Source organism: Ochotona princeps, chromosome 14, assembly GCF_030435755.1.
Source record: "Ochotona princeps isolate mOchPri1 chromosome 14, mOchPri1.hap1, whole genome shotgun sequence".
NCBI classification, from domain to species: Eukaryota; Metazoa; Chordata; class Mammalia; order Lagomorpha; family Ochotonidae; genus Ochotona; species Ochotona princeps.
Window position 1 is genome coordinate 36,310,375 of NC_080845.1, and position 12,936 is coordinate 36,323,310.

General features: G+C 37.6%; 1 non-coding gene and 1 pseudogene across 1 annotated transcript in view; both read left to right on the forward strand.

Moving 5' to 3' along the window:
- The window catches only part of LOC101525019 (uncharacterized), a 286,890-nt gene that overhangs the window by 254,758 nt on the left and 19,196 nt on the right, over nt 1–12,936 (forward strand). The window lies entirely within an intron of this gene.
- Nucleotides 3,800–3,894, forward strand: LOC131481985 (U2 spliceosomal RNA; annotated as a pseudogene).

Consider the following 12,936-nt stretch of genomic DNA (forward strand, 5'->3'; position numbering starts at 1 on the left):
CTTTCTCCCTTTGCTACTTTGCCTTTCAAATGGTACGTACAATTTTTAAAAAATGAAATAGAGGAATTCAAGGCACTGGTGTTGTGGTTTAATGGGTAAAGCTGCAACCTTCAAAACATTGCATCTAGCTGTGCCACTTCCAATTCAGTGCTAATGTGTCTGGGAAAGCAGAAGCGAATGGGCCAAGTAGTTGATCCCCTACACCCATGTGGGGGAGCTGAGAAGAAGGTTCTGCCTGATTGCTTTGGCATGGCTCAGCCCCAATTGTTGTGGTCATATTGGGAGTAAACTAGCTGATGGATGATATTTCTGTGTATGTACTGCTCTCTGTAACACTTTCAAATGACTAGGTAAATATTTTTAAAAGAATTCATAATTTCATCTACTTGATGGAATTTATGATCTTTACTGCTATCTGATTCTGCTTATTCACACATTATAGTATTTCACTATTTTACTGAGCTGCAGAATTGCACACAAGAATATTTTCTAATAAATATTTTAAGCATAAAAAAACTGGCAGGGTTGTTAACAAAGAGACAATGGGGAAGCCTTTAGAAAACCTTTTCAGAAAGTAGAACCTCTATGCCCATGTGGCTGAACAAGCTGCAGAGATTTGGAAGGATAAGTTTACCTATACTGAGCCCAACATAGTTGCCTAGTGGCTTATGTCCAATCTTTGCCCATGCTCGGATCCCATATGGATGCTGGTTTGTGTCCCAGTGGCCCAGCTCTCCATCCAGCTCCCTGCTTGTGGCCTGGGAAAGCAGTTGAGGACGGCCCAAAGCCTTGGGATGCTGCACCCATGTGGGAGACCCAGAAGAAGCTCCTGGTTTTGGATCAGTTCAGCTCTGGCCATTGCAGCCACTTGAGGAGTGAATCATCAGATGGAAGATCTTGCTCTCTGTCTCTCCTCCTTCTGTATATCTTACTTTCCAATAATAAATAAATAAATAAATATTTCAGAATTATTTATTTATTTATTTAGGTATAGTGGCTGCAATCAGCAGTATTGCACAGTGTCTTTCATGGCCGTAGGTGAGCTACCCACTTGCAATGCATTCTTAAATGTGATTCTTATAATAGAACCGAATGTTGTCTAGACATTAAGTAACACCTATTATCATCTTTTAGATGTTTGGGCATTCTGTTATTACAATAAATATTTTCTCAGTTTATCACATTTAATATTACTGCCGACTCAGCCTACCAAATTATGTTTAGAAAATGTGTTAAGGGCCCAGCAAAATGGCTCACATGGGTAATTCTCCCCTTGTAAATCATCAGCATCCCATGTGGGCTCCAGTTCTCATTCTGGCTGCCCCATTTCCAATTCAGCTCCCTGCTGATGGCCTGGGAAGGCAGCAGAGGTTAGCCCAAAGCCTTGAGACCCTGAAGAAGCGCCTGTAGAACTCTGTAAATCTGCCTTTCCAATAAAAATAAATATATCTTTAAAAAAAGGAAAGGAAAAGAAAACGTGTTGATGTCTTATGTCCTCATACTCAAAGCCCTTCAGATACGGCGCTAACAGACTTCTGCAATTCTGAACACCTGCTTGTTTTACCATTCATTTCAGTGACCACTTTAAATGCACAGTCTCATTTGACCTCACAGCAACCTAAGTAGATAATTTTGTTTTTACCCCACTTTTTAGATATATAGAAACTAAGTCAATTTCCAATATCTGAAGATAATCTATCCTAATTTCCTTGAGAAGATCAACATGGGTAATAAAAATAAAACAGTACAATCCAATATCAATAATATATAACTTACCTTTTCCAAAATGGGGAAAAGACAGCATAAGTCTATTAGGCATCATCTTGTTGTATCTAAAGAGTAAATGGAATCTCATTAGATTTTAACATAAAACAAAAGAATGCAAAGGAATTTCATGCTTGTAAATTGTTCTTCAGGCTGTGCTCCACAAATTGGGAGTTGCCTGTTTTCTCTGCAAGGCATCATTTTGATCAATTCTCTTGTTTCTTTCATTTGCATGTTCAGGGTAGGGATGATTTATCATAATTAGAGCCACAGGAACTAATGATACATAACTGAAGTATAGTTCATGGAAAAACATTTCTGTATTAGGTTAGCAATTAAAACTTATTACGAATCAGTATTAATTCAATTAGTATGTTTTGACTCTTGCATGAAAGGCAGGTATTTTAGGCACTCTGACTAATAGAGACATTCAGACACGTAAGAGTAATCATGAACACAGACTGAACAGAAAATAATATGGTTGAACTTAAGTATTTTTAAAAAGTTGTTTTAATTACTACATTCAGACACTAATAATTACATACAAAGTTATAGCCTTTGTTTGTTCTTTCAAGCCTATCCTCCCAATGTAAATTAAATACTTGTCTTCTATCATTATGTATAAAGTTTGAAATTAAAAAATCATCTGAATTAAAAGTAAAGGAAACTTCAGTTTGCAACCTCTGAAAATTAGCAGGTTTTTCCATCATTTGTCCTCTAGCACTCAGGGAAATGCTTTCATTAATGCCAGTGTTCAATGCACCTTTATATGAATGGCAATTGAATCAATCCCTCACCACACTAATTCAGTAAAGTTCTACAGTAATTTAGTTTCTGTATTTTATTTTAAATCCCAACTTTTAGATTTTTTTACTTTAAAGGTAATTTTTTCCTACTATCTCTTTTTAGTTGCTTATAAATATTAGTTTCCATTTTACAAAAGTAATAAATAAACATCATGGAAAATTTCTAAAACATAGGGCCCGGCGGCGTGGTCTAGCGGCTAAAGTCCTCGCCTTGAAAGCCCCGGGATCCCATATGGGCGCCGGTTCTAATCCCGGCAGCTCCACTTCCCATCCAGCTCCCTGCTTGTGGCCTGGGAAAGCAGGAGAGGACAGCCCAATGCTTTGGGACCCTGCACCCGCGTGGGAGACCTGGAAGAGGTTCCTGGTCCCGGCATCGGTTTGGCGCGTACCGGCCCGTTGCGGCTCACTTGGGGAGTGAAACATCGGATGGAAGATCTTCCTCTCTGTCTCTCCTCCTCTCTGTATATCCGGCTTTTCAGTAATAATAAAATCTTTAAAAAAAAAAAAAAAAAAAAAAAGAAAATTTCTAAAACATAGACAAGCACAGGGAAAAAGAATATTTTTAAGATTTTATGTTTGATCTAAAAAGTATAATATTTCTACTTTTAGAAATTTCTCTTATATAGATATGCTATATATAAAATTTGAGCTTATATTCTATTTTTATAATATGAAATTGCATATTTATGTAATACTAAACTAATTAAAATATTTAGATATTTATAAACATCATAAATAATTGTAATCAAATGTTAGTATATCAGATCCTTCGGTTATTTAAAAAAATGCTGATAGATATCATTCTGTGCTAATAAGTGATAAATATCGAATTTTATTATAGAAAAGCATTCTTTAATCAGCAAAATATCTTAAATCTGCTGTAGCTTTGAAAAATAAGATTTTTGTACATCCAGTCTACTCTAGTAATGATTGAAGTTATCACAATCATGCTTTTCAGCCCATATGCACTAAATATGTTTTTTTAATATGTAAAATTGTTCAGTGAAAGAGGAGACTTTAACTGGAATCATTGGACACCATAAGCCTGCAAAATAGACCTTAACCTAATTCATTATGTAATAATGAAATTATGCTTTATTGTAGATCTAAATATCAAATATAAATTTAAATGTGTTTGGGAAGAAAGTAGAGAAAATCTTTATCATTTAGATTTATGTGGTCATTTCATAAGCACATTAAAAAACTGAGGTACAAAGTGGATAAATTAGATAACTTCTAGGCCTTTTGGCTAGGATTATGTATAGTATCTGTTCTTAGATTATACTCCATGAAAATGAAAAAATAATTTGTTAATGAACACATTAATCTCCTGAAGGAAATATTTCCAAATCCAGTGTCTATCAAAGAACTTGTATACCATAATATATAAATAACTTTCTAAACTGAATAGTAATATAGTAAATGGTCCCATTATAAAATACTGAAAAATGGGCCTAGCATGGTAGCCTAGTAGCTAACGTCCTCACCTTGACCATGCCAGGGTCCCATGTTGGCACCAGTTATAATTCCAGAGGCCCTGCTTTCCATCCAGCTCCCTGCCTGTGGCCTGGGAAAGCAGTCAAGGATGGCCCAAAGCCTTGGGACCCTGCACCCATGTAGCAGACCCAGAAGAAGCTCCTGGCTTTGGATCAGCACAGCTCCAGCTGTTCTGGTCACTTGGGGGAGTGAATTATTGGATGGAAGATCTTCCTCTGTGTCTCTCCTCCTCTCTGTATATCTGACTTTGTAATAAAAATAAACCTTAAAAAAAGAATAGTGGAAATACTTAAGTATTTCACAGGTAGCAAATATGCAGATGAGACGATGTTCAACAATTATGGCAATGGTAATTAAAGCCTTATGCTGATACCGCAAAACACCTAGCAGAAAAGGCAAGACGAAGATAATATCAGAGTTCCTTCTCTAAGATGCTGCTGGTACAGTTAACGCTGAAAACCATTCTGGCTATTAATTTAAAGAAAGTAAGCATTCAGTTCACATACAGCATTTATACTCATGGGAGGTATAGGGAGTCTTCATTGGAACAGTTTCTTTCCAAAGCTGAACATTCCGTATCACATACAACATTTATATTCTTGGGGATTTATAGGGTGGCTTCTTGAAAAAGTTCATAGAAAATGTGTACTAGAATAAAACTATAAAATTATGAAAAAAAAGCTGAATTGTCCAGTTCTAGTTTTCCATGAATAATCATAGCAATGATATGTATAATAGCCCAAACATGGAAAGAACCAAATGAACTCCAGTGAATGAATAGCTAAATAAAGGGCTGTCTTTCTATGACAGTATTACTCAGGCAATAAAAAGGAGCAAACTAAGGTGGAGGAACCCACCATGGGGGGAGGGTGGGGGGAGAATCCCAGATTCTATGTAATTACAACACAATGTAATTAATGAATAAATTTAATTAAAAAAAGAAATTACAAAAAAAGGAGCAAACTATTGATATGGTAAAACTTGAATAGGCCTTTAAAGCATACGCTGAATAAAAGGAACCATGATGAAGCAGTTGATAGTGTACATGTAAGACAGTGCAACAGTTTCAGCAGCTATTCTGCATCCAGACCGTACTTCACAGAAAAACAGGAACAGAACCCTGCAGCCCAACGGGAAGCCTACAACCACATCTTCAAATCTTCAGATCTGAAATAATTCAGCATTCATGCTTGATAATTTTCCCAATGTTACCGTGCTCCGGTATTATGTCCTCTTCCCTTGATGAACTACTAGGATGGTAAATATATGAGATCATATCTAAGGAATGTTTTCATTTCTATTACTTTTTTCACATATGTACAATCTTAGGCTTAACCGACGGAGAGGATGTCTGCTCCTATACACTTTTTTGGAGCAAAGATGATATCCTTCAGAATGTCTTTAATGTAGCTGTGTGAATTTTAAAAAATTATGCATAGATCAAAAGATGTGGCAAGGCCCTGACATGATTACATCTTGAAAGTTCGTTAACAGTATCCTTCGAGTACATCACAGTTTTAATGTGCACACTTGAGAATTGGCTAGTATTCAATTTAGTATAATTTCTTGCATAGTGATATATATTTCTCATTTGATGTATTTTGGAACTTGAGAGTAGGTAGACACTGGAATCTATAAGAAGCAAAGCAAAAAGGACTCTTATCAGCTCCCTCAAGTTGCCTTTGCAGTAGACTTGGCCATGTAGTTGTTTTTGTTTTTTGTTTTTGTTTTTTTAAGATTTATTTATTTTTGTTACAAAATCAGATATACAGAGAGGAGGAGAGACAGAGGAAGATCTTCCATCCAATGATTCACTCCCCAAGTGAGCCGCAAAGGCCGGTGCTGTGCCGATCCGAAGCAAGGATCCAGGAACCTCTTCCAGGTCTCCCACATGAGTGCAGGGTCCCAAGGCTTTGGGCCGTCCTCGACTGCTTTCCCAGGCCACAAGCAGGGAGCTGGATGGGAAGCTGGGCTGCTGGGACTAGAACCGGCGCCCATATGGGATCCTGGCACGTTCAAGGCGAGGACTTTAGCTGCTAGGCCACGGTGCCACGCATGCAATGTAGTTGTTTTAAACATCTTTTTCTTTTACATCTGAATGTACTTTATGCTCCCCCTAGATTGGCATTCTACAGATCTGTTCCTTAATAGTCTCTCCTGTATCCTTAAGGAATTGCTGATTGGCCTAGATTATCCTTATTCTGAAAGGTCTCTTTCTTTGAAAAAAAAGTCTCTGTAGCAGCTGCTGTTATTTTCTATTGCATCAAAGGTTCTTCCTGCTTAATCACCTGTGTTTCAAAATATAAGTATTTGCCTTCAATTGTTAAATCACAAAGACATGGACATGATGTCTGCCTAAGTTGATTGCTCTTCTTTCTATATGACTCACGACTTGTTAGAAAGCTTTATTGTCATGTTTCCTGTGGATGTGCCTCCATTTTCCACTGACTGGTTTTTTGAAGAGACCAGCTGGATTCTGATCAGTAAAGCTGCTCAAATTAAAGTTAAGTGTCTGTGAATCATCACACATACATGTCCCTGTTGAATCAGCTAACTTGAAACTTTCAGGGGTTAGGACTTGGACCTGATGCCCATTTTCCCTTTCTGAGTATTCTTTCTGTTCACATCTCAGAATGAGAAAACAGCTATAAAAATCATTGACTTGTTACCCCAGCCTCTGGCCAGCAATGCTTTAACATCTTACACTCATGAATTTTCTTGGGCTAAATTCTTACAAGTTTCCCTTAAGAATTCACTTAACGACTGAAATATTTCTTCAGGCATGAGTCAATTTTTTCTTGTTTTAGTCATACTCCATTCACTTTCTTTTGTTTTAGTCCCTTTGACTATTAAAAAAAAAAGAAATCAGAATTTTAGTATTACTCATCTTTAACTCGAGGTCAAATATTGCCAAAACTTTTTCCCACTTCTTTCCTTTCAGCATTTAAATTTTTTATTGCATTTCAGTTGGGTCGACTTCTAGAGTTGAAAAGACCCCATGGCCTGATAACTTGAAAAGAGCCTTTGTAAGAAATCTCCATCAAAAAACAAAAGCAAAAACAGTCCTTGGAATCTATTGGTGAATTGGTATGAATATTTGTTTACTTCCAAAATAGCCTTTGGAGGAGTGTCTTGAAGCTAGGTCTGCTACTTAAGATTCCTCAGATTAGGGCCCAGTGACTAATCCTCATCCTATCCCAGTTGTTCCACTTCCCATCCAACTTTCTGCTTATGGCCTGGAAAAGCAGTAGAGGGTGGTCTAAATTCTTGGGACCCTACACCCATGTGGGAGACCAGGAAGAAGCTCCTGATCCCTCGCTTCTGGCTCCTGGCTTTGGATCTTCTCAGCACTGACTTATCTGTCAAAAATCTAAGGAAAGAAAAGGTGACTTGTCCATATTGTGGCTCTGAAGCTTGTATTATCTCCATATCAAATAAGCACTAGGACATGTTGTCACTTATATTATGTTTAAGATTTATTTTATTACCCTTCATGCAAGTCTGCTAGAATTTCAATATTTAAATCATTTATATGATTCTAGAATTTCAATATTTAAATCATATTTATATGATTCTATAAAGCCATCACTTTTGATATGCACTAGCATTTTTAAGAAATATCTCCTCAGTAGTGAATGTCTACATTATTAATACAGCTGTGTTTGGGGATTATTTTATATGTTCCCCAACCCCCCCAAAAAACATCTCTCAACTGTCATATTATTGCTTGGATTATATTACAGAGGGAGCCAATCAATCAATAGTAATTCTCTAAGAGGTGCTTATTTTGTGCAGGGTTCTGTTTTAATCATGTTTTAGAACTGAATGGAAAATGTCCTCACAGAGTCTTCAATGTTTAAAAATGTGTAACGGAATATCTTCTAGATCTTTCCCAAAATAACAATACATAGTAGTCTATAATATTTACTATCATATTTTATTTTGCAAATTGTGATCATTTATGGATTTTCATAAACTTTGATTGGGTCTAGATGATATTTTGAAATATACATATATGGTAGAATGAGTAAATTGAGCTAATATATGCATTGCCTTAAAACATTTTCTTTTTTTTGTGTTGAAGACAATTGAAATGTACTTTTTTTTTAAGACTGCACTTTACTGTGATCCTTCACATTTGTTGCTCTCCTTGTAAGAGCTTTCAAATGCACATGTGTAAGGGTTCAGAAGGCTTGAGAGATGTGTGTGGGACCCTGTTTCTGAAAGAACACGCTGTGTATTCACGGAACTCACTCACTCTTCTCCTTTCCCTATCTGATCTTCCATGAGTTGTGGTGCATGGCCCATTAACAACAGTTTCCATTTATTGACTGTTGGCCATGACATAATTCTTTCTGTTGATGCATAATTTGTGCATTAACATCACAGCTAAGTAAAAATAGCTGTCAGAACATAGTATCAGAAAAAGTTAAAATAAACCAATGGTATTATTACTATACGAAGTCTGTATCGAAATGCGCATCAACAAATGACAATAATGACAGAAGCAAATGTGGTCATTTCTTTTTTTGAGAGGAAACAAATAAAATTTAGAGGGAAAACTGGTAGTTTGAATGCACAGGAAATTGTGGCCTGTAGTCATTAAACTCTGGAGCAAAGAATCCTCCAGTTTCCCTGAGGAAGAACTGCTGAACTGAACTTGAAATAGGTAAACATGGATGAGATTTTCCCTATTTTTTCACACAGTGAGCTTGAAAAAACAGTCCTGCCTCCCTCAACCTGGGTGAACTGTGTTACCTGTGGATCCTGAAATGCTGCTTTTCTTGGTTTTTGAGGATTTCCTTGCCACAGGTGGGAAGCATACCAGGCTTATAGTTCCTTTGGGCTGCTGTAGCAAAGTACCGTAGTTTGGGTGACTTATAGATAATGGAAATGTGATATTCACAGTTCTAGAAGCTGCTAAGTCCAAGCATAAGGTGCAAGCATATTAACCATCAGTTCATTATAGACTGCATCCTCACATGACAAAAAGAGTGAACAAGCTTTTTTTTTTGAATGTCTTGTGTACAAGACCTAATCTAACTCAAGAGTTTGTAGCCCTCAGGTTGATATCCCACAGAGGCATTGCTTTTTAGTATAATCACTTTGGAAATCAAGTTTCCAGATAAACTTCTTGGAAAGACACAGACAGACTATGGTGAGGCTGCTAGATGTAGAGTTGACTGCAGGCCCTAGCTTTGCACTAGCCCTTTTTCTAGTATCATCTGTGTGCCCTATTCAAAACCATGCCATCAACCCGCCAGTGTTACCAAACATGTATGTATTGTTCCATTTTCTTGTGACTATGATTGTCATGAATACTGAGCCTTCCTCTATTTCTATAGTGCAGAGGATGTGAGTTAAGATCATAAAAATAAACTGTTTGTGTTTTAGTGCATCAATTACAAGAAATCGCTTTGGGACTAGGCTTTTTAGCCTGGAGGCCAGGTTGCCAGTTAAGGTCCTTGCAGCTCACATCAGAGTTTCTGGGTTCAATACCTGTCTTTGTTTCCTCTAGCTCACTGCTAAGACGGACCCTAGGGGGCAATGTCAGGGGCTCAGGAGATGGTTTTCTGCCAGGTAAAGTAATATTTAATTCTTTGGCTCATCCCTAATCATTGCTTCTTCTGAGAAGTGAACAAGAATACAAGATTGCTTTCTCACTGCTTTCACTTGCAACTTATCAACTACAAAAAATCATTCTTGAGTATTTACTATGTGTTCAAATGTGCTCCCTGAGCTCATTGAGTGAGCACTCTTACGGAGGAACCGGGAAATAATCATATGAACAACAAGGTAATTATTAATGATGGTTTACAAAGCTGTATAAGAACAAACGTGGGTTAGCTTCTGTGCGATAGCATAGAAGCTAAAGTCCTCACTTTGAATGCACCATTGATCCCATATGGGCACCGGTTCTGATCTCAGCTGCCCCATTCCCATCCAGCTCCTTGCTTGTGGCCTGGGAAAGCAGTCTAGGATGGCCCAAACCCTTGGGACTCTGCACCTGTATGGGAAACCCAGAAGAAGCTCCTGGCTCCAGGCTCCTGGCTTTGAATCAGCTCAGCTCTTGCCTTTGCAGCTGCTTGGAGAGTGAATCATTGGACAAAAGATCCTCCTCTCTGTCTCTCCTCCTTTATGTATATCTGCCTTTTCAATAAATTTTTTTAAAAAAAGGACAGACGTGATGCAATGAGATAGAATAGCAAGTTTTTATAGATAAGAATGTGAAAGAAAGTGAGATTTAAGTGAAAATTACGGATACTTAGAAGAACCAGGTTAAAAAACTAAGAAAGTTTGCACCAGAACTGAATGCTCTTATTTTTTTTTTTTTGCAGCATTACTAAAATAGATTCCATGTGTATTATAAAAGGAAACTTCCCTGGAAAGATGTAAAATGGCAAGGTTGACTTTATTCCGGTTTTATAGGGTAAAGATGTTGAACTTAACTTTATTAAAATGAAACGGGGAAATTCTGGAAGATATCAGCTGAGATTTCGATGTACTTTGGACCATTTGTATTTACCAACTGGTAGTTTATTGAAGTGAGGTTCCAGCACTTACACAGAGACTAGGACATTGGAGCCCTGTTTGCTATTGTTATTTTTCAAAGAGAAAGATTCCAGATCCTGAAATCTTTGCCCAGCTGTATGACTGACAAGAGACTGGGGGAAGATTTACATCTCAAAGGGGCAGAGGAAAGTTGCAGAAGCGAATTCCCTAACACAGATGCTCTGAGAAAGAAAAGTCAGTTGCCTACAGTCAGGAAGAAATCTGTCATAGTTTTATCAAACGGAGATGAAAACTAAGGCTGTGTTAGTCAGTGACAGAAAGTAATTGGAAAAAACGACAGAGAGTGTGTGAAAGAGAGGATTAAAGGAGAGTAAGTGTGAGAGATAAAGAAGGACTTTTGGCAGAGGAGAGAGACTTGTGAAATTCCGTTTGCCACTGTATAGCCATGCTTGGCTATGCTGACTCTGGCACTATTTAAAAGTCAGTACTGAAACCTAAGGGGAAAGCAGGTTTTGTGCAATGAAGGTTGTAAAATTCAGGGAAAGGTGTGGCTATGTATTAAGAAGAGAAATGAATACTTGTTAATGCACAATTAGGGGATTAGGGAGTTACAAAACTAGTAATAGACAAAGACTCATGGAAGCAATGGGCTTTAAATGTTTTAATTTAAGATGATATGATGTTATGTATAACATGTTATGTTTTGAATGTTATATGTTGTGTATAAACTAAAATTGAAGTATAGGTGAGGTGGTCACAGAAGGTGGCTGGGAACCCGCATTTACTTTTAACATATTGGTTACTCATTACTATGTCAATTAATTCCATAATGATGTAAATTTTTGCTGATGGTATGTTGGAGCTTTCAATTGACTGGGATGATACTCTGCTGGCTCTGTCATCAGACCAGAGAGGGTATACCTAAGAAACCGTTGAACTTGACGGGACAATAAGATGCTGGACTCTATGTTTGGTATACGCTTGCAACGGGGAAATCTCAACTGAACTTGAGCTGTGGTTATGCAATAAGGTGGAGGAATCCACCATGGTGGGAGGGTTTGGGGAGGGGTGGGGAGAACCCAAGTATCTATGTAACTGTGTCACATAATACAATGTAATTAATGAAGTTAAATAATAAATAATTAAAAAAAAAAAAAAAAAATGTTAGCCTTCTTTGCTTCAAGGTTAATCTGTTTCTTTACTGGCCACACCGATAGAACATGTTGCTTTTAGGCTGGTACCTTTTCCTCATATACTACATTGATGCTTTTGTTTATAAATGCTGGTAGTTCTCCATAAGAATTTTCAAAACAAAGGAAGGTCTGTGTTCATTCCTTTGGTTTGCTTCTTTAACCTTCCTGCCTACTTTTATCAACTTTTTGTATTTTGGGGGCAGCTTTTCAATTTTTTAATCACACCATGCATTAGTTCTATCAGCCTCTCTGCAAATTCTCCATCTGGTAATTCCTTTTCACCCTCTGTTCTGATATATGATACTGTAGGCTTTCTGCTTTATAAAGGAGAAATGGTGCTTAATTGTGACTGGTTTCTGTCCCATAACCATTGTCATGCCAGTATTCTCTGAAAGCACATTTGCTTTGATGCTATACTCATGAGCTATTTACAGCGTATTTCAAGACTTCTTTGGCTCTTTGCAGACTCACTTTTTGTGTTCTTTTATCAGAGTAAATATAGTTACATCAAAAGGCAAGGAGCCTGCTGATAGGTATGAGAAATACTGGTAATGCTGGGTAGCAATGGGCCCACAGAGAAGTTTCTTGAAGATATTTTAGGAATATGAGAAAATAATCTTTCCTTACCTGTATTGCATGCAAAACAATGTAAGGCATGATAATATGTATATCAAATTTTAATAAATTACATTCCGTCAGTATGTAAGTACATGTTTCTGAATTAATACCTTTCTGGGTACTATTCGAATGAGCTTTCTCTGCCACATATTCCATTGATGAGCATATAAAGACCACAATATCTGTTTTTTTTTTAAAGATTTTATTTATTTTATTACAAAGTCAGATATACAGAGAGGAGGAGAGACAGAGAGGAAGATCTTCCATCCAATGATTCACTCCCCAAGTGGCCACAACGGCCGGTGCTGTGCCAATCCGAAGCCAGGAACCAGGAACCTCTTCCAGGTCTCCCATACTGGTGCAGGGTCCCAAAGCTTTGGGCTTACATCGACTGCTTTCCCAGGCCACAAGCAGGGAGCTGGATGGGAAGTGGAGTTGCCAGGACTAGAACCGGCGTCCATATGGGATCTTGGCGTGTTCAAGGTGAGGAATTTAGCCGCTGGACCACGGCACCGCCAGACCCCCAATATCTGTTTTTAAAAGCT